Source organism: Diceros bicornis, chromosome 40 (assembly GCF_020826845.1).
Source record: "Diceros bicornis minor isolate mBicDic1 chromosome 40, mDicBic1.mat.cur, whole genome shotgun sequence".
NCBI classification, from domain to species: domain Eukaryota; kingdom Metazoa; phylum Chordata; class Mammalia; order Perissodactyla; family Rhinocerotidae; genus Diceros; species Diceros bicornis.
Window position 1 is genome coordinate 11,481,830 of NC_080779.1, and position 21,138 is coordinate 11,502,967.

The following is a 21,138-nucleotide window of genomic DNA, read 5'->3' on the forward strand; positions in this document are numbered from 1 at the left end:
GAGGCTTTGGAGAGAAAAAAGAAAAAGAGGAATATTGGCAACAAAGATTAGCATGAGGCCAATCTTCTTTAAAACAAAAAAAACAAAACGAATAAATAAATAAATAAATAAATAATCTAAAAAAAAAGAATTCTCTCCTTCAATTTCCACATCCTTTTCTATTAAAGGAACTTAACCGTCTCTGAGTCTATTAGTATCTTTCCTATAGTTACAACAACCACACCTACTGAGCCCTCAGAAGGATTGAGTCAAAGACCCAGACTCTGTTGACTAAGTTGATTTAGGAAAGACATAGGAAAACTGCAGGTAAAGGGCATATACCAGAATGTCTGGGTGACAGCTGAGCCCTCCTTGGCATAGAATCACAAAAGTTTGCAATCGGGAAAGAATCATTTCACTAGAGAATGTCCACTCATTCTCTTGATTCCGAGCACTTTGACTGAAAAGAAGTTACAAACTCAGATAGCTAATTTACAGTTCCTTGGTTGTTTCTACAAGTTATAGCCAAAGCAGAAAGAGAAATGAGGCTTTCCATAACCTGAACAGAAATCCAGCTGAAAAGTGAAACTGAGAGTGAGACTGGAATCTAATGCCTGGAAAGAAGACATTGAGAATGGTAATGTTGGTGACAGTTCTGAGCCCAAGGAACCTCTGGATCCTCCATCACACTGGAAGACTGCCAAGGTTTGGGGTACATGTTGGACTGGGGATTGGGAGCAGAGAGGAGCAGGGCAGTGCTCAAATTCACACTGAGCCTACTCGCCTTGTAGAAGCAAGTGGTATCAGATCTCAAGACAAGGAAATAAACAGACGGCAGATCTGGGAATAGGAAGAGGTAATAATAATCAAGCTTAAAAACAATCACAAAAACAAGTTCTGACTTTTCCTTCCTCGCAGCCTTTTCAGGGAATACTTTGTCAGTGCATTCCCTGAAAAGGTTACTAAGAAGGAAAAGGATCCAAGTTAAAATGTTTAACAGTGAGTAATCCTTTTTTTAACGTGTGTATTAAATCTTTCTTTTTACAAGTAGCTCTAATCTTAGAATTATGTGATTTCTGCAAACCAGTTGCATGTAATATATGTGTGTTTGTGTGTGTGTGCGTGTGTTTTAATGGCACTCTGAAATCAAGGACTCAGAAATTAGATAGATGATAGATAGATAGATAGATAGGAAGATAGACACACACATACATATGTATACATACATAGACATAGATGAAGAGTTCTACAGGTGGAAATCTAATCTCCTTGGAAAGGGATGGAATTTATTTTTTCTTTTCAAATAGATGGTGCTCACCTCTGCATTTTTGCAACATCTAAATTTGTATCTGCCTTTATAGGTATGCTTTTTAACATTTGTTACAATTTTGTGCATGACTGCGTCTCCCCTACCAGCTCACAAGGTACTAAGGGTAGGATCCCTGTACCAAGACTCTCTTAGTACCTGCCATGACCAGCATGGAGCCAGTGTCATGACATGCTCATCATACATATTTGTTGAATGAATATACATTTCTTGCACAAACTGATTAACAGGAAAGATTTAGTAAGGAATTTTTTGTCTGAATTGGATGAGGTCAAAGAGTGGAAAGTACATCAGCTGGTAGGGTCTTTAGAGGTCATCTATGAAACTCCCACCACCACCAACACGTTTTACTTGCGAGACCTGGGAAAGTTAGGGGCCTGAGCAAAAGGTCGCATGACTGATTAAGGGCAGTGCAGGGTAATCCAGGTTGACCACCGACTTTGTCAAGGTCCAAATTAGAAAACAAGTGAAAAAAGTATGAAGGATATATGTATGTGTATGTATATATGTATATACGGGATCATGTAATGACAAATGGCATTGCCTTTCTGATTAGAAAAACGATGTATTGAAAAAAATTCATGAAACACAGAAAATAAAAATCACCAAAAATTTCACCATCTGGAGCAGGCCATATTTTAAATGACCACAAATTCCCTTCCTTTATTGCTTTACTTTATGGAATGCCATTGTGAAAAATATTCCTACCTTTTCACCTCTCAAAATGTCAATGAGAAAATGGGCACTCCTTGCTGGACATTGCAGTGGATTAAAGAAGGCTGCAAATTCTTTGTCACTCTCTCCTTTGAGAGGGGTGGTTTGTTTTCTTTTGTCTTAAATCTGGTGTGACTGCTTTACCCGTAGCAGACAGAGGAAGCGATGTGGTGCCAGCTCCGGGCCAACACCTCACAACCATCCAGCAGCTTCCGCTTCTATGCTTTTGAGAGTTCTGAATTACTGTGTGAGAAATAGGCTACCCTGACGGAGCAAACATGTGAAAACACCATGTGGAGTAGCCCTGAGACCACATGGAGAGAGAGAGGCCCTGTCATCACAGCATGCCACCTGAGCCCAGCCTTCCAGCTGTCCTCACCAAGACACCAGCTATGTAAGGGAACCATGTGGAACCTTGCCAGCCCAAGTAAGCCCCCACGTGACTGCAGCCCCAGCTGACATCACATGGAGCAGAACTGCCTGGCTGAAGCTAGCCCACTCACAAATTATGAGAGAAAATTAAATGCGTATTGTTTTACTGGATTTGGTCGGGGAGGAGGGTGCTATTACACAGCAATACGTAAGTAAGACAGCTAGCACAAATCTTAATATTCGAGCTTTTTTAAGAAGTATCAAAACTAAATCCAAAAACACTAAATCTCAAGTTATATTGTGAAGCTGGAGACCATGCGCAGGTCATCACTGATGAAATGGAAAGAACACAGGGTTTGAAGTGGTGCGACTGGGTTGAGAACTGACCAAGCCACTTAAGAGCTGTTTGACCTTGAATAAGTCACTTGACCTGTTTGCTCCATCTCATCATAAAATAGGGGCACTGTTGATGTCAAAAGGGCAGATGAAACCATATAAGAGAAGATGCTTTTTGCTGGGTAATGTAGGGTCGCTCTTTGCCTCTTCTCTTTTCTTTGAGCTTAGAGATTTGTTGACCATGAACCGTGGCTTTTCAAAAGACAGCACTGCTGTCTCCTACCTTGGAAAGACAAGAGGTTGTGAGATCTAGGTTATTTAAGAGGTAATATTTTGTCTATTTAACATCCAAGAAAGAGCCCTGAGAGTGGTTCTCACGTGCTCGGAATTTCAAGCCATTTCACTGAGGTTCTGTGAAAATTCAGAACAAGGGGTAACAAGGGCCGTGGAGGAGTCACATGGTGAACTTCTGAGAAAGCCACCACACTTCCCCTTTTAATCATCATCGGTCTCTTCTAACTGTGTCAACACCTGGGGGTAGAGGATGGAAGGGAGGGAAGGAAGTAACAGCAGAGATTTTTCAGTGATTGAATCTTTGTTTCTGTTCCAATTTGTGGGGGCCACAGCTCCTCCTTCCGTCCCAACATTTACCAGAATCATCACCTTGCCTAACGGGTTCTTTCGGTACCTAGGTGAGTGTGTTTGTTTATTTGTTTGCTTATATCTATCTCCCCCACTAGGATGTAAACTACCTGAGAACAAGAACCTGTCTACTATTTTCACTTATCCACGGCCCCTAGACAGTGCCCTGAACACTCACAAAATATCTGTGGAATGAATGTCTTAGTTCACTAGGGCTGCTATAACAAAATACCAGAGATAGCTTATAAACAACAGAAATGTATTTCTCACAGTTCTGGAGGCTGGAAGTCTGAGGCCAGGCGCCAGCATGGTCAGGTAGGGACTCTCTTCTGGGTCCTCACACGGTGGAAGGAGCAGGGAGCTTTCTGGGGTCTCTTTTATGAGGGCATTAATCCCATTCACAAGGGCTCCACCCTCATGACCTAACCATTTCCCAAAGGCCCCACCTCCTAATATCATCATCTTTGGGAGTTACACATGAATTTGGGGGAGACACAAACATCCAGACGACAGAAATGAATAAAGGCCAAATCTCTTACACTTTAGCCCCAGACCTTCTGCACCAGGAATGGGGTCTTGGGAATCTGTCTCTTTCTGAGTTTTCCACGTGGTTGATCCTCATGTACTCTTAAGATTAAGAACCACCAAACCTAGTGCCTAGATCAAACAAGAGCACTTAGAACAAACGACAACAAAGAAAAGGTATGTTCATGTTCCAGGCCCAAAAAGAAAGGGAGTTTTATACCCACCATCCCAGGAGATGTTTCCAAACAGACCAGTCAGCTCATTTGACTCCAGTCAATAGCTAGCTGGCCAGGAAGGATGCTCCTTCAGTCCCTGCACTGTGGAAACATCCTCCCAACAGCTCTTGACACTGTTTCTAGGCACTTCCGGGGCTGGATGACTACCCCCGACTTGGTCCTGACACACAAAGCGATGCGGTGAGTATGCGTGTGTGGGTCTGGGATTCCTCCTGTGGGAAGATGAGGCCCGCAGAGGTGGAGACTGGAGAATCGCTTGTCTGAGGGACGCAGAACAGTGAGGAAAGCATGGCCCGAGGGTCAGACAGACGAGGATTCAAACCCAACTTCTCATCTCACTCTGCACAACAAACACATTTTAGATAGATCAGAGACTGAAGTAAAAAGCAAAAGAGAAAATATGGGAGGATATTTTAATAATCCTCAACAGACGAAGGAACTCTCAGCATGACATAAAACTCAAGAGACTGTGAAGGAAAATGACTTATAATTTCAGCTACACGAAGTGAAAACTTTTGTATAGAGAAGACAATGTGGGGAAAAAAATAAAATTTGACAAACAAATGAAAAACTTAGGGAAAATGTTTGTAACACGTATTACCAACAAAGGGTTAATGCTCAGGATAAATTAACAATTCCCACAAATCCAAGAGAAAACTGGGCAAAGGATATGAATAAACAAGTTACAGAAGGAAAGCATCCAGTTAACGTGAAAAATATGTTCAAGATTACTAATAACCAAAGAAATATAAATTAACATAATAGGAACTTAACTTGTTTTGGCAGAGACTAAAAGATTCTAGTATCCAAGGAAGTGAGATATAAGGAACCAGACACAGCTATTGTAAGTGTGATTTGTTAAAATCTATTTTGGAGGATAAAGCATCGATATCAAGCAAAATTTAAAGCTTTAATTCTGTTTGACCCAGTGATGTTATCTCTAGCAGTTTATCCTAAACTAATCGTTGCACAAGGAAACAGCTCTGTGTGTACAGTACAAGGTTATTTTTTTAACAGTATTAGCAGTTTTGAAAAATTTGGACTGACTCGAATGTGGAGGATGTATAGCCCAGATGCTTCCAAGGAAGGTAAGCCTTGACCAGTCATTGGTCAAGGAGGGGCCATGTGTACAAGGAGTCCAACCAGGGAGAAGCACACGACTCTTGCTTGGCATAGAAGGCAGCAGCGTTTCTCTCTCTTCCTCTGTAACCCTGATGTGAGATCGTAAAACCTGGTGCTGCTACAACAACCATTTTGGCCCCCGTGAGCGGAAGCAACCTTCTAAAAAAACCAGCTTGCAACAGACACATCAGAGGGAAATGCCAAAGCTAATAATAATAACCAATGGAGCTAGAACCACCAGATTAAGCCCATCTTGAAGCCACCCTTTCTATGAACTTCAGTTCATGGAATAAATTTCGGTATTGTTTAAGCCAGTTTGAGTCACTTTCTGATACTTGCAGCCAAAAGCCTCATGATAGAGCCATCAGTAAGGAATTGATTAAATAAATTCTGACACAGCCATATAATAAAATACCATGCAGGGGATAAAACGTACAGGGAGCTGTATAAGCAGTGTCATGTGTAGCTTTCCATTAGGTGTTGTTAATAAGGAAAATGTTAGGGAATCATATGCATGGTCTCACCTCATTTAGTTAGAAAAGTAAATTGAGCCGTAGGTAGAGAGAGAAATTAAATTAGAACACAGGGGAAGAGGAAACTTTTATTTCTACCTTTATACACTTCTGATTTTTTAATGTTTTAGCAATAAGTGTGTGTTACTTTTAACCTATATATATATGCATAAATATATATTTCAGTTTTGGCACTCAGAAGTGCTCTAGGTAATATCATTTTTAAAAATTACAGTATAACAGATATTAACGGCATAGTCTCCAAATATCTTAGTTTTTTACATAAGATCAATTTGCATAACTTTATGCTTATTTAGTTTTTGATCACTTTCTCTAGTTCCTTGTCTGTCGATCTCTAAAAGTAGTAAAAAAAAATAAAAACTACCTCACAAGGCCTGGCACAAAATAGCTAATCAATGGTAGTTCATGTTGTTATCTCATTTCTTAGAGTAAAGGGAACCCTTTCTGAAATTTATTTTTGCTGGGCTGTCAATGAACTTCATTCTGACGTTACATCCCTTCAACCACCCCAGAAGCAGCAACAGTTCCCTCAGTCCAGCTCAGCGGCCGTACTGGGTCTCCTGACCCTGGAAATGACGCAATCACAGACACAGCCCCGGGGAGCTGGGAAAGGCCCTTTAAGGGTACCTTAACTCATCGGCCAGCTGAAAAGGAGCCTTGGAAAAATCATCTGGCTGCCCTACTCATTTCTCAGATGATTAGTCAAGACAAATCCCTTGGAATTTTCCTTAAACTGGATGTCACCTCCCATTTTCAATACGAAAAAATAGAAGGGAAGAGCTGCTAATGCGCGGAGTCTTGGACCTCATTCCAGGATACTCTGGGCCAGGTTTTCCTGCTCCAGGGGTGGGAGAGGAGAGAAGCAGAGGCAACCAGGGCTGCAGCCTCCCCAGAGGCCAGCAGCTCCAGGCTCTGAGCCCTGATCCGGGGCCTGCTTCTATCCCAGCTCACAGCTGCGTTTCACTTTCAGTGATGGATGTTACACACACACATACACACACACACATTTTGATGTTTTCAAAGGGCCTTGAATAAACTTTTAAATTACTATCAGTTATTGACGGTTATCAGGCTAGCAACTCTTCTAAACGAAGTGTTGAACAAGGCTGGGCCTTGAAGCTACCCCACCCAGGCTACCCCAGGTATATCCGTGTCTGTGTGTGTAATTTGAGAAATATTCCTATGCATATTACAATTGTACTACAGAGACTTAGGAAAGATATCAAACTCATTGCAGATTCACACTTTAGGAGACAATGTCCCATTGTGTCCTTGAAAATTTTATAAAGTACAAAAGAAATAAAAATTCGTGGTGCTCATACTTGACACACAGGGCCGCTCAACAGATATCTGTGGGATGATTGAATGTCTGCTCTGCGACCTGAAGCAAATGACTCACCTTTGTCAGGTCCCAGTTTCCTCTCTATGAACAGAGATAATCACCCCTTCCCTGTGGGATGGTGGAGAAGGCTGAGGTGAAGTGCTGTGTCAAGGAAAGGCATGCTGTGAACGTAAGACACTAGGAATGGAGGGGGTGGCCGCCGTGGTGCCCAGCTGTGTGCATCAGAAACCAGTGGGTGACTTGAGGTGAACTTTCCAAGGAACTACACACCTCCCTCCACTCTTCTCTCCCCTGGAACGCACATGATCCCCTGCAGACAGGTTGCCTCATCAGTGTCCTCACGGGCAGGCTCAGGCAGTTTTGTGCTCCCGTTCGTGCCAGGCCCTTCTCTGGAATGAGTTTCCAGGCCCTCCGCCCCCTTAGCCAGAGTTTACCCTCTCTTTGAAGTTCAATCTCCAGTCTCATTTCTCCAAGAAGCCTTCAAACCACCCTCCAGAGCCGCCTGTCTCTCCCGTCCTCCCCTGTGCCCACCACCCTCCCTCTAACGCAGCAGACAACTCTCCCTGGGCGCTGCCCTAACAGAGTGGGCAGGGGCAGGATTGAATCAGAAACAGATGTAGCCATCAGATTGATTATCAAAACGCCTTCAAAGCCTTGACTTTTAAGTCTGGTCCTTGAGAGAGAAAAGAGTTTTGTGTTTATTTTTGCTTTTATTTGTTGAAAGTCAAGAAACATATCCTTATATATCAAGAGGCAAAAACTTAGAAGCCTAAGGCATAGAGTTTATGCCATAAACCAGAGAGTTCCCACTCAAGGGAAGTACCCATTTGAATCAGCACATAACACAAAAAGTGCCGAGGGAATGTGACTGAGTTTGGGGCTGCAGTGGAAGCGGCCGTGGGAGGGACCCAAGACAAGAAGGGGTCTGTGTCTCAATTTCCAAGCAAACCGCATACTGAAGCCCCACCTCCAACGTGGAGCCTGTGGACGGGCAGCAAGGGGGCAGAGGTGAAGGGGAGGGATGCTTGGGAAGAGGGCCTGAGGGGAGCCTCAGAGTTCCAGCAGCCCCAGCGAGCTACAAAAAGGCTCTGAAAAGCTCCTGGGCCACCACAAAGCATGTGGTCCGTGAGACCAGGAACAAGGCAGGACACTTGCAAATCAACAGCACAACGCCAATGACCAGGTCAACGGGCATCACAGGCGTCTCTTGCTGTGGGTAGCGCTGATAGAAGAGAGAAGAAGGGGCAGGCCGAGCATCTCGAACTAGTTTAAATCCTTGAATAAACATATGTAAGACTGAAAGGACCTGAGTTACCTTGAACTGGAAAGACTGAATTTTTCCACTTTCTGAGAAGTAGGGATTCATGAACTAAGTTAAGATCTGTTGTAGAGAAAGAAAGTTCCATGTTCGTGTAATCATGACTAAATGTCACATCTGCTATCCACCAGCTACCCACATCCCCCGGGGCAACCAGTCATCCCGGTTTCCCCAAGACCGTCCCAGGTTTAACACCGAAAGTCCCTTGGCCCGAGAACTTCCTCAGACCAACCGGGACAGTTGGTCATCCTACCTGGTACTAGTGTAGTGTCTTCTCAGGATGCCCCAGATTGATTTTAAGTGAGTGAGGGCAGAGACTGTGCTGATATTCAGACTGTGTTTGTTCATCTAGCAAAGGTGAGTATAGCTGCCCCTGCTTCGAAGTCTGATAGAAGAAAATAACTCTTAAAGAAATACTTGCAATACAGTGTGATAAGGGGAAATGTAAATTAATGCAATGAGATAGCACTGCACACCTACCCGTGTGCGGTGGTAAAATTTAAGAGATTGACAATAACCATGTTGACAAAGACATAGAACAAATGTGGGCCGGCCCCGTGGCTTAGCGGTTAAGTGCACACGCTCTGCTACTGGTGGCCTGGGTTTGGATCCCGGGCGCACACCGACGCACTGCTTCTCTGGCCATGCTGAGGCCGCATCCCACATATAGCAACTAGAAGGATGTGCAGCTATGGCATGCAACTATCTACTGGGGCTTTGGGGGAAAAAAAGGAGGAGGATTGGCAATAGATGTTAGCACAGAGCCAGTCTTCCTCAGCAAAAAAAAAAGGAGGATTGGCATGGATGTTAGCTCAGGGCTGATCTTCCTCACAAAAAAAAAAAGAACAACTGTAACTTTCATACATAAGGGTGAGAATGTAGAATGGTGCAGCCACTTCAGGGAAAATACTGACACTTTCCTATAAAATTAAATATATTCCTACGCTTTGACCCAGCAATTCCAATCCTGGATATTTTCTCAAGAGAAATAAAAACATATGTCCACAAAAAACCTGTACTTCATAGCAGCCTCGGTCATAACAGCCAAAAACTGGGAAAAGCCCAGATGTAGGAAAACTGGTAAACAAATTGTGGCTTCTTTTTTTTTTTTTTTTTTTTTGGTGAGGAAGATTGGCCTGGAGCTAACATCTGTTGTCAATCTTCCTCTTTTTGCTTGAGGAAGATTAGCCCTGAACTAACATCTGTGCCCATCTTCCTCTACTTTGTATATGGGACGCTGCCACAGCATGGCTTGATGAGTGGGGTAGGTCCATGCCCGGGATCCGAAACTGAGAACTCCAGGCTGCTGAAGCAGAGCGCGTGAACTTAACCACTATGCCACTGGGCGCCGGCCCCCAAATTGTGGCTTGTTTATACAATGGAATAGTGTTCTCTGAAAAAAGGAGTGACCTACTGGTGCACGCAGATGGATGAGTCCCCTAAACCTTTACTGAGTGAAAGAAGCTAGACACAAAAGAGCACATACTAGTCTCCATTTATACGAAACTCCAGGAAAGACAGATCTAACCATAATGATACAAATCACATCAGTGGTTTCATAGGGCTGGCAGGAGAGGTGTTGACCAGGCAGAGGCACAAGGGAACATTTGAGATGTTGGAAATACCCTATATCTTGCCTGTGGTGGTAGTTACACAGGTTTATACATTTTTCAAAACTCATCAAACTACACACTTAAAATGGGTACATTTTCTTGTTTGTAAATTATATCTAAAGAAGTTGATTTCAAGTAATCAGAACAAGAAAATATAATACGATGCGATAAGCACTGTAACAAACGTGCATACAAGGTGCTGCGGGGATGGAGGAAGCCTTCGCTGCTGGGTTGAGACTGAACAGTCAGAAGGAACTGTGCCCATGGAGAGGAAGAAGTGCACCCCCAGCGGAGACCGCCAGCGTGTGCAGGATGTGCAAGGAAGAAAGAGGACTGTGGGTTCCAGGAATGGCACAAGAAGAGGTGGAGGGTGGAGGCCACCGTAGGAAAATGAGAATTGACAAGTAGGTCTGGGAGAGTTTGGGAAAGGCCTCATGTTGCTTGCAAAGGACGTTGTACTCTACCTCTGGGCTCGTGTTGCTCAATCACGGTGTCCTGACTCATCACACCGTCAGCGGGGAAGTGTGGCGCAAGTGGTGTGTTCCTAATGAGACTCCGTCAAGGTGATCCCTGCAATGTCCCTGTCCCTCGCGTGCAGGCTGTTGTGTTTTCTTACGAGGGGAGGAAGAGGGAGGAGGGGCCGGGAGTGCCGTGGGAGGGTGTTCCCTCTGAGCGGGACCCTCCCGTGCTGCAGGGTAACTAACAGTCAGGGACCACTGTTGCTGAGAATGGCTGGGAAGAGAGCCACGCTTCAGAAGGAGGCTCTGGCTGCACAGTCAGAACAGGATCAGAGTGGGGTGAAACTAGAAGCAGGGAGACAAGTTACTAGGCTGGGACAATGGTCCCCCAAGGCATGACAGGGTTTTGGGTGAAGGCAGTGGAGACACAGAGAAGAATGTAAATTTAACATCTGTTTTAAAAGCAGATGCAACAGCACTCTGTAAGACTGAGAACACCAGGGAGTTGGAAAAACCCCGGAGTGTTGACTTGGTGAGTGGCTAGACCATCACTCAGGACAGGATGGAGAAGAGGGAGGATGGTCAGGAAGTGAGTGGTCTTGCGTCCAGTGACGCTACCAACAGGAGCCCACGTTCGTGATCTTCTCTGCTCTTTAGCAAAGTCACACAAAGTTTTCCTTGGGGCTTTCTGCAGGACACACATGCGCTCTATCAGGCTTCCTGGAAGCATAACCTGTTCCTAAGTACACCCCTTTCCCCACCTCCGTCACCTCCCCCAACCAGACAGGAGAGCATCAGACCAGGTGAGAGAGGCGCCCTTCACCTCTCACCATCCTACAGTCACATCCCCTCCTCTCTCCATGTACATGGGTGGCCCTAAATCGCTCGATTCGTTCTGTGCTGCACAGACCTGGCTAATGCCTCTTAAGAAATCCAACCAAAAGCCCCCCTCAGTGACGGGCAATGGGTCCTAACAATTAGAAACAAGCTGCTCTGTAGGATACTAAACCATATGTCTCTTGCTTTGGGGCATGTATAAATAAAACCTGGCACATCGCAGAGTTATGCAATCAGATTCTCCCAGCGCAGAGTTTACTGGAAGCCAGCACCGAGTCCAAACAGTTCTGTTGCTGTTGCTACGTCATCGTTACCGAGGCTTCCTCGTGGAGATGTTAAGAACTGATACGACATTCTGGGATATTGATCATGTATGATTTTAGCGGTGTATTTACAATACAATAAAGTTCTTTCTGTGAAAGCGAAAGAGAGCTGGGCAGTAGCAGAAACACACAGTTCACGCGGTCTAGAGAAGTCTAATGTGAGCATGTTGTTTTCAGTTGGGGAATGGACGCGCAACTGGAACATCTGGTAGATAACTCCTGAAGAAGAGATAGGCTTGGGAGTGAGGAGCTACAAGGGGGGGTTGTTATCCTGAGCCCTGAAACCCAGGGCTGGCGGTCAGGATGTCAGATGGGGCCACAGTGTGCATGACTCAGGGTTCCCTCGGCTTCTCAGAAAGAAGAGGCCCTTCGCCCCCCTGACTCAGCACTCCCATCTGCTGAGCAGCCCTCAGCCTCCAGCCCCGAGGAAGCCGTCACACGGAGTGCTCCTTGCCCCGCTGCCCTCAGACACCCTCCTCCACAGGACTCGGGCCCCACCGGCTGGCGGGGGCCCCCCCACTCCCCGCTGAGCGTCTCCACAGCTTGTCAGAGCACCCACCCTGGCCAGACTCCTGTGAGGAGGAAGAGGCAGCCCCCTTCTCTGGAGGCCTAACTCTCCCTCTGGGATGCTTGTTTCCTTTCACCACTCCCTGTGGCCAAATAAGAGGTGGCCAGAGGCAGCCAGATGGGCTCGTCGGCACCCCGGGGACAGACGTCTCTGCTGCGGGGGTCGGTGGTCCGTGACAGCAGCGGGGTTGGGATTCGGGGTGTGAATTAAGAGAAGAAAAGGAAACTTCAAACTTTCTGAGCTAGCAGTTTTATCTGTTGAAAAATAATAGCTGGGCTTATACTGTCAGGAAGAGGAGAGGAAATAACATTTCTTAGGTCGTTTCAGGGCTTATTTACTTATCACACAATTCTTTTTAAAATGTCATTACTGGTTTCCTGGACCGAACAGCCCGTTGGGAGCCAGAGCTGCCCCGGGCAGCGGGAGTGATGGAATCAGGAGGCAGTCTGCAAGGGACAAGACCTCAGACCCAGGCCGGAGCTGCCACGTCCTGGAGACCTTGGGCAAATTCTTTAAGCTTTCTGTGCCTCCATTTCCTCATCTGTGGAAGAGGAATGATGAATAACGATGGAACCAAAGGCACAGGGTTCCTGCGGGGACCGTTGCTCATGCATTCCTGAGCATCCACGATGCACAGTCGCAGTTCTGGTGACTGTGGCGTACCGGTGAACAAACGGGGGCAGATTCCGGTCCTGGTGGTGAACGGAGGGGGAAAATAGAGGAGGGCAGCCAATGGGATGGGGCCGGGATTAGGGAGACGCAAACAGGTGCCAAGAGCCAGAAATTGAATGCAGCATGCACACTATGACACTCGCAGGGCCCTGAGAGTGTGTATCTCCTAAACTGCGCTCCCTGGGCAACTGGGACTGGGTGGGGTGCAGGTGGAAGGTTTGGTCAAGGCAGGTGAAGTGCCTAGTCAAACCCTTAATAAACATTAGCTGCTCTTAAGAGCATAGGAAGAAGAGGCGGAAAAAACTCTAAAATGAAAACATAGATTCCCAAAAGCCTGAACAGGAAGGCGTCAGTTAGCGTTGGAGCAAAGAACTGCACACACCTTGAAGCCCTGGCTCCCAGCTCAGCTGCACTTGAGAAAGGCCAGGGCCAGGGTCAGGGTGGGGAAGGCAGGCGAGAACAAATCAAACAAGAGCACTAATGCTGCAGCAGGAGCCTCCCCAGAGATCGTGAGTCAATCGAGCTTGGGTGGGGCCCCAGCATCACATTTTAAAAAACCCCCCCAGAGGACGCCAGGGCACAGTCAGGGCTGAGAACTACCGCCCCAGGGTGGGATGATATGTGAATCGTAACATCAAGCACCCAGTGGGAGCATCCTGTGTGCCAATCACTGTGCCAAAGGCTTTACAAGAATTACCTCACGTCCCCTTCACCCACTTCTACAAGTTCAGTAATGCCAGCATCCCATTTCACAGATGAGGAAAAGGGACACTTCAAGATTGTGTGTACATAAATCTCTCCAAGTCAGGCAGTCCAGCACCACCTTACGTACGCTGCCTTTCTGCCACAGCCCAGGTGATAACTAATGCTTTTAATGGGTCCACTAAGTGACCAGGCAAAGATTAAATGTGAATAACGAGCTCTGCTTAAGAATGTAGTGCACAGCGTAACTTATTTTATAAAGATTAAAATGCGAAATAGTGACAAGTTTCCAAAGTTGAGTGTTCAAAGCAGTGAGCTCTGATATCTGGAAAGTCCACTTCACAGCACGTTTCTGAATGATGCCCAGTAAGTGAGATGTGTCTGCTCCTTGAGGATGAGTCAAGGGCAGGCAAGAGGCAGGGAGCTTGTCAACTCTGACGCATCAGAAATTGAACTCGGCGGCACTTACATACAACGGTCTCCTCCCTGAACCACAAGGTGAAGTTTAAGAGGAAATCTAAGTTTCCGGAGGAGAATTAGCCAAGTCACAAAGGAACCACTAAATCTGGGAGGCCACACAGGAAAGAAACTGCCAGAAAGATAGAAGCGTCTGGCCACAGTGTCCTGATGCGGGACCACGATAATTAGAAAGAAGCATTGGCAGCGCCCCAGAACAAGCTCACAAGGCAGACAGGGCACAGAGCCGCCCAGCAATTCTGGAGTGAGGGTGGCCCCTGGAGAAACTGAAGGTGGGGTGCCACATGCTATCAGCACGGCAGTCTATCGTTTATTCTCTTCTCCTGCCAAATTGTCACTGCAAAATCCCACTCTGCCACTTACTAGCTGTGTGACCTTAGGCAAGTTACTTAACCTTTCTGAGCCTGAATAAACAGTAGCTAATACTATTGTTTGTTATTAAAAGTGGTTGCGGGCCGGCCCCGTGGCTTGGCGGTTAGGTGCGCGCGCTCCGCTGTTGGCGGCCCGGGTTCGGATCCCGGGCGCGCACCAGCGCACCGCTTCTCTGGCCATGCTGAGGCCGCGTCCCACATGCAGCAACTAGAAGGATGTGCAACTGTGACATACAACTATCTACTGGGGCTTTGGGGGGGAAAAAAAGGAGGAGGATTGGCAATAGATGTTAGCTCAGAGCCGGTCTTCCTCAGCAAAAAAAAGAGGAGGATTAGCAAGAATGTTAGCTCAGGGCTGATCTTCCTCACAAGAAAAAAGGGGTTGAGTCTTTATATAGTTATGTAATGCACAGCCCATCATCATATAACACTGAAGCAGGCAAACATTTTCTATAAAATGCCAGATAGCAAATATTTTCGACATCGTGAGCCAAGAAGAAAACATACTTTTGCCCTGGGTGGTGGGCACACTTTGGGCCTGGGTGCACCTGCTGGAGACAGTGTCAGAAAGAAGAGCGACGCACTGCAGGGAGGGGCCTGGGGGGCCAGAGCAGTGGGGTGGGGCGTTGAAGGGGACTCGCCCCACCGTCAATTTCTCTTTTTTTTTTTTTGTGAGGAGATCAGCCTTGTGCTAACATCTGCCAATCCTCCTCTTTTTTTTTTTTTTTGCTGAGGAAGACTGGCCCTGGGCTAACATCCGCGCCCATCTTCCTCCACTTTATATGGGACGCCGCCACCGCGTGGCTTGACAAGCGGTGCATGGGTGCACGCCCAGGATCCGAACCGGCGAACCCCAGGGCGCCACAGCAGAGCGCGCGCACTTCACTTGCGCCACCGGGCCGGCCCCACTGTCAATTTCTCTTGACACGATGACACCCAGACTGTCTCCTCCTGGAGAGCCAGCCGTCTCCTCTAGGGCAGCTGACAGGAAGAGAAGTTACCAAGTCTCCAACTCCCAGGCTGGGAGCCCGCAGCACAGTGCTCGCAGGTGCTGGGAGCAGAGGGGGAACAGCGGTGGAGGGGAACACCCCAGCTTGGGCTCACAGTGCTCACCTGGTGCCCCCCAGGCCATACAAAAACAGGTGACAGGCGTAGTGGGCCTGTGGGCCGTAGTTTGTTGACCCTTAATGTAGCAGGAGCGGCTGAATGTGACCGCAGTGCAGCCGGGGAACGACCAGTGAGCACTCTCCCCAGCGCTCGTCAAAGCACAGCCACTAAGGGTCATGGAGACGCTGCAGTGGGCCTCTACCAGCATTTGTGAAAAATGAAACAAAGAGATTGGAACAGATCCAGGTTTTCAACTGCACCCATAGGTACGTGGACGTGTGCTCTGGGTGCCGTGTCAGATGCATCTCTTAACGGGGACTGGGCTCTAGGCACACTTATTGGCTTCTGTATACCTCAGGAGAGGTTTTCTCATCTAGTCCTCAAGTATTCACGGAGCACTCACTGTGAAAGATTAGGGATAAGTTCCCTGAGGAAAGGGGTCAGGTCAGAAGCGTCTGTTTACCCTGAAACCTGCCATCTTAGCATGTGGGTAGGAAGTAAAGGGAGAAAGGGAGTCTGCTGGCATCTGGGGCAAATGTACAGTCCTGGGAGGACCCTGGAGAGAGGCAGGGCTTTGCTAGCAACCCACCCCAGGGGTCTCACACGCTTACATAACCAGAACGTCTTACAGAGCCTCCAATCCAGCAGTTTTCAAACTGTGCCCTGAGGATCCCTAAGGTTCCTTGATGTGCCTCAGAGGCACCTGGGGGGAGAGGCTCTTGCCTTCCATCCCTGATTTCAACCAGAGTACCCTTGCATTTTCTATTTTATATTCTGAAGTGACGTGTAAATTTCTTCTGACCAAAGGGCTCCAATTCTAGAACATTAAACAACCAAAAGGCATGAAAACCATCTATTTTGTCTACTTCATTTTACACCTGGGAAAACCCCAAGTACTCAGGAAAAGATAGCAGCATAGAAGGAAGGCTGGCCTTCAGCTCTCTGCTCCCACCCTCTCCAGCGGTCCTTCTACCTGACCTATGGAGATGCATAGGGAGGCATCTATGGAGATGCAGCCCAGGGAGAGCCCGGTCCTGCTCAGGGAGTGACTCCCAGTGGTCACAAAACAGTCCAACCAGACAATGTTATCACACTGAGCTCAAAATCAAGGGAAAACCAAAAGAAAACATGCATTGTTTCAAATATTCATTGAGAGGTTGCTGCCGTTTGTCCCCCCAGGTCATTTATCATGGTTCAGGCACAGACTAGCTTTGGGATCTTGGACAAATCACTTCACTTCTCTGGACTTTGGCTCCCTAAGTCATCTCTGACTCTCTCATCTGAGTCTTCACTGGAGAGAAAGGGGGATTGCAGGCCTAATCCCCCAGGTGACGATTATTTAACTCCACAACTATGACACGCCCTTGGGGAGTGGTAGCAATTGCCATCTGCAGTCAGTCTCAGCGGCAGGACAAAGCCTCCTTGAGAAGCCATGGAGAAGGAGAGGGTGACTCGGCACTCAGCTTGACCCGGCAGAGAACACAAGGGAAACCGTATTTGGGGTTGAGAGCATTAATTTAGTTGTCCTGATGGTTAAAGCACCTCTGTTGTTTCTCTTATAGTTGAGGAGACTGAGGCTCTGAGATTTCACATGATTGTCCAAGGGGTGTGGAACTGGGATGGGGGAGAAAGAGAGACAGAAGGAAAGAGAAGGGGTAGGGGAGGGAAAGAGAGAGAGAGAGAGAGCTTGAAGTTTAAGGCATGGAGATGTCAGTTATCATTTGCTGACTATCTTCTGTAACAAGAATTTTACATACTTTGTTACCAAACTAGGCGTCTGCTGCACAGTATGCCAATCACTGAGATGATGAGTTTACAGCAGAGAAATGGTTTATTCACAAGGCAGCCAAGCAAGGAGGTGGGAGGACAAATCTCGAATCTGCCTCCTCAAAAATCATGTTTAGGGATATTTATGGGATAGAGGGGCAGGGTGGTGTGAAGTGTGGAAATAGATGATTGGAGGTAAGGAGAAGTGAGGTAATTGATGATCTGCACAAGCACAGCCAAGCTTCATGGCTCTTCATGGGATGCATGTTCACAAAATGGTGGCATGAGCATGATCTGACAGTGGATTTTTTTGCCCCCCCCCCCCCCCGGCATCAAAAGGTCATCTATCAGTCATCCGCACAGGCCCAGTTGATGAGTCAGTGGTCTTAACCTGCCTGAACTGAACAAGGAGTCAACTCTCAGTTCTGAAAAACTTAAGCACCTGTTACCATGGTGACCCAAGCGTCAGAGATGTTATCTATAGGGCCGGCTTTCGTAATGCATTATCTAACTACTTTTGCAAACAGACAACTAAGTATAGTTAAAGTAAGTTGGGCCCCCGGTTTCAACTTGATTTCATTTAATCCTCACAATGACTGTGCAATGTAGCTATAATAAACCCATTTTACAAAAGCAAAAAGTAAGACTCAGCAAGGTTAGAGAAATGATTCCAGTCACACAGCTATTAAATTGCAGCTCTGGTCTTCTAATTTGGTTCTTCTGATTCTCAAATCTTCGATCTTCCTACCTCTCACGACGTCTCAGGGCCAGGCTTAGATATGCCCAGAGTATTCCCCTCAATGTTGTGTAAGGACAGGCCAGAGAAGAAGGTGGTCATCTTCTCCACTTAAAGTGAAAATGTACCACGAGAAAGGCAAATGTTCAATGTCAGCTAGAACATCGCTGCCTCTGGCAAGAAAGTGACCAAGTAGAGGGCCTCTAATCTACTGCTCTAGCGTCTGGTCATCAGATGCGCCCAAACCTTGCCAAATCTGGTATCCCCGTACCAGACAAGATGGAGATAGGTGTCGATGTAAAGAGCCAATAACCATTCTGTAGATAGGAGAAATCAGGTGAATTTTAGTGGAGCAAAGCTGAGGATTATAACCCGGGAGAGCAGCCTTCACAAAGGAAGAAAGCATTCTGGAGAAGCATGGTTTTCAGTACAGCCTTATACCTTTTTAGAACAAAGGACATACATCAAACACACCCAGGATACGTATTCATCAAAGTTTCAAAGAGATCTTGAGTTGCAGATTAGCAGGTCAACATGACCCTGATGTTCAGGAAAGGAAACTTACCTTCAGCAGTACTGACAGGGGCGTTACCGATCCTGGTGTCTAGGAGGGGAAGTACGCATTCTTAGCTTCAAAGAGTGCATTCTTTTACTTTGAGATAATGTTAATGCATCCTTTTCTTTAATGGTTAAAGCAGACATACAATGTATGTTTGATAGGCCATAAATCAGGCTTCTTTAGTTCAGGCCAAATTGGGTTTAAATCAGAATAGCTACCCCATGTACATCAATATGTGAAAATTTCTTATCAGAGGGCTATAATTCAGTCCCTAACTCTCTGCCCTGATTAGTTTAAAGATACAGATAGCCCTTTATATTTTCACAAACTCTTTACAACTTCGAATTGTTTCCTGCAGAGCTATAACATTTTACGAATAAGATTATTTACAAGTGGTTCCACTATAGTGGGGAAAAGGACAAGTTTAGAAATGAGAAATTCCTTTACCTCTGGACCTGTGATTCTTCATTGGCAAAAATGGGATACCCACCATAACTTCCACACAGGATCAGCGTGAGGATCTAATGAATTAGTGTGTCCGCATCTTATAAGTCGCCGTACAATAGTTAATTTGGCTTTATGCCTGCAGACAATTGTCATCGTATTAAGCTAACGGGGCTTCCAGCCTTGCCCAATGGAGAGGCTGGAGGTGTGGATGGCAGGCCCTCTAAAATGCTGTGGGTTTTCTCTCATTTGATCCCCACAGCAAACCCATGGGTGAGTAGGACATACTATCCCCATTTCACAGATGAGGAACAGGAAGGTTAGTGCAGTCAGTTAAACGTAGGGCAGGCAGACTGTGCCTGGTCAGGGAAAGCTCCAGACCTTGAAATTACAGCGAGAAGAGCCATGGGAGGAAGGAATGCACATGTTGTCACTCCAGCAAGTCCTAGGACGGGCTCCCCGTGCCCCACTCAGGCCAGTGGAAAGTCAGGAGCCCACCACTCAGCTAGCATTCACCTCTGAGGAGGGGAAATCACAGAGGGGAAGGGGTCAAGGAAGAGGCTCGCTGGTTGTGGGAAAACATCAGAGACTAGGAATTTTGCAGTATAGCTTTGGTTGTTTCCTGGGGACCCTCATGCAGGAGAAATTAGGAAGCTCCCTCCAGTGAGAAGCCAGGGAGCCCTGCGCTGCTGGCCTTAGCCCTCCCAGTCACAGGCACACATTCGTGTGTACACAAGGCCCAGGACCACCTCCCACCAACCTTCCAGAAATTGCTGGTGACCCACAGGGGAGGGCACTCACAGGTAAACAGTCTTCAAAGGGCTATTTGAGAGGGAAAACTGATCATGTGCATTTGAAAAGAGGTCAAAAACATTTGATAACAGGGGTGGGGCTATTTGTTCAGAAGTACACAGCAGGAGTATGACCTAAAAGATCTGTACGGAGATTGTGAAGACTGTTCAAGGGAGTAAAACAGTAAGATCTTTTTGGTTAGGTGAGTTTTAAATTTTAGGATCTGTGCTATGAAGTTCTGTTGATTATGGAGGGCCTGGTTTCCTAAGGAGGATGTGAAAATAAATTACCCCCAATTCACAACTGAAGCCGTGTGCAAATGTGTCTGAGGCTCTGAGCACCCGGAGAAGGAGTCAGGGTTCCAGGTGGGCCCCAACTGGTGTGTGACATTGGCTAAGTGGCTCAGGTAGCACCTCAGTCTCCCCATCTACGAACAGCACGAGCCTATCTCCTCTCTAAGTGACATGACGTGTACAGAATCATTTCAAGCCTTTTAAGAGCTAAGGTACCGTGTTATTCACTTCCCCCCAATCATTTTTTTCCTGGTCTTTAAGGGAAATCTCACGAAAAGGGGAATTTCAGTTAACACCAAAGCATTGCGCTCTCAGCACAGCCCTGGAAAAGTAATGACTCATTTCGCTTCTCAAGGGGCTTTCCTCACAAGGGATGTGTCCCTGGTGAGTCCACCCCTCATTGCTGAGGAGGAAAGAGAATCAGTTACCACCGCTGCTTCCTTATTGAACAAACCGTTTATCGAAATGGCACAACATTGGGCATAGGTCTGTCGACACAAAATAACCAATGACCGTTGTACAGATAAGAGGAATAAGGTCAGCTTACCTGAGCCAGAGGGAGGATGATAACCCGGGAAGGCCTTCGACGGCGTTCTGGAGAAGCATGGTTTTCAGTCTAGTCTTCTATCTTCTTAGAACAAAGAACATACATTAAACAGGACACATTTTTATCAAAACTTCAAAGAGGTATTCAGTTGCAAATTAACAGGTCAGTGTGACCATGATGTCAGGAAAGGGACAAATCTGGGCGTTACCAATAGGGTGTCACCAATAGGGCATAGGAGGGGAAGTATGCATTCTTCTCTTAAGAGAGTGCATTCCTTAATGGTTAAGCAGATCTACAATGCATGTTTGATAGGTCATAAGTCAGGCTTTTTAGTTCAAGCCGAATCAGTTTTGAACCCGAATAGTTACCCCATATACCTCAATATGTGAAAATCTCTTGTCGGGTCAAATAATGCAAATGATGCCC

The 21,138-nt window shown here is 46.5% G+C and overlaps 1 long non-coding RNA gene across 2 annotated transcripts in view; it reads right to left on the bottom strand.

The window, feature by feature from the left end:
* The window catches only part of LOC131399853 (uncharacterized), a 49,730-nt gene extending 28,946 nt beyond the window's left edge, over nucleotides 1-20,784 (bottom strand). Inside the window, exon 1 of one of the 2 annotated variants that reach the window (XR_009217252.1) lies at nucleotides 20,713-20,784. This is a non-coding gene — a long non-coding RNA (uncharacterized LOC131399853). Of the gene's footprint in view, nucleotides 1-4,119; nucleotides 4,607-20,712 lie in introns of those variants that run through there. The other variant, XR_009217253.1, reaches the window with a different exon arrangement.
* Between the last annotated feature and the right edge of the window lie 354 nt (nucleotides 20,785-21,138).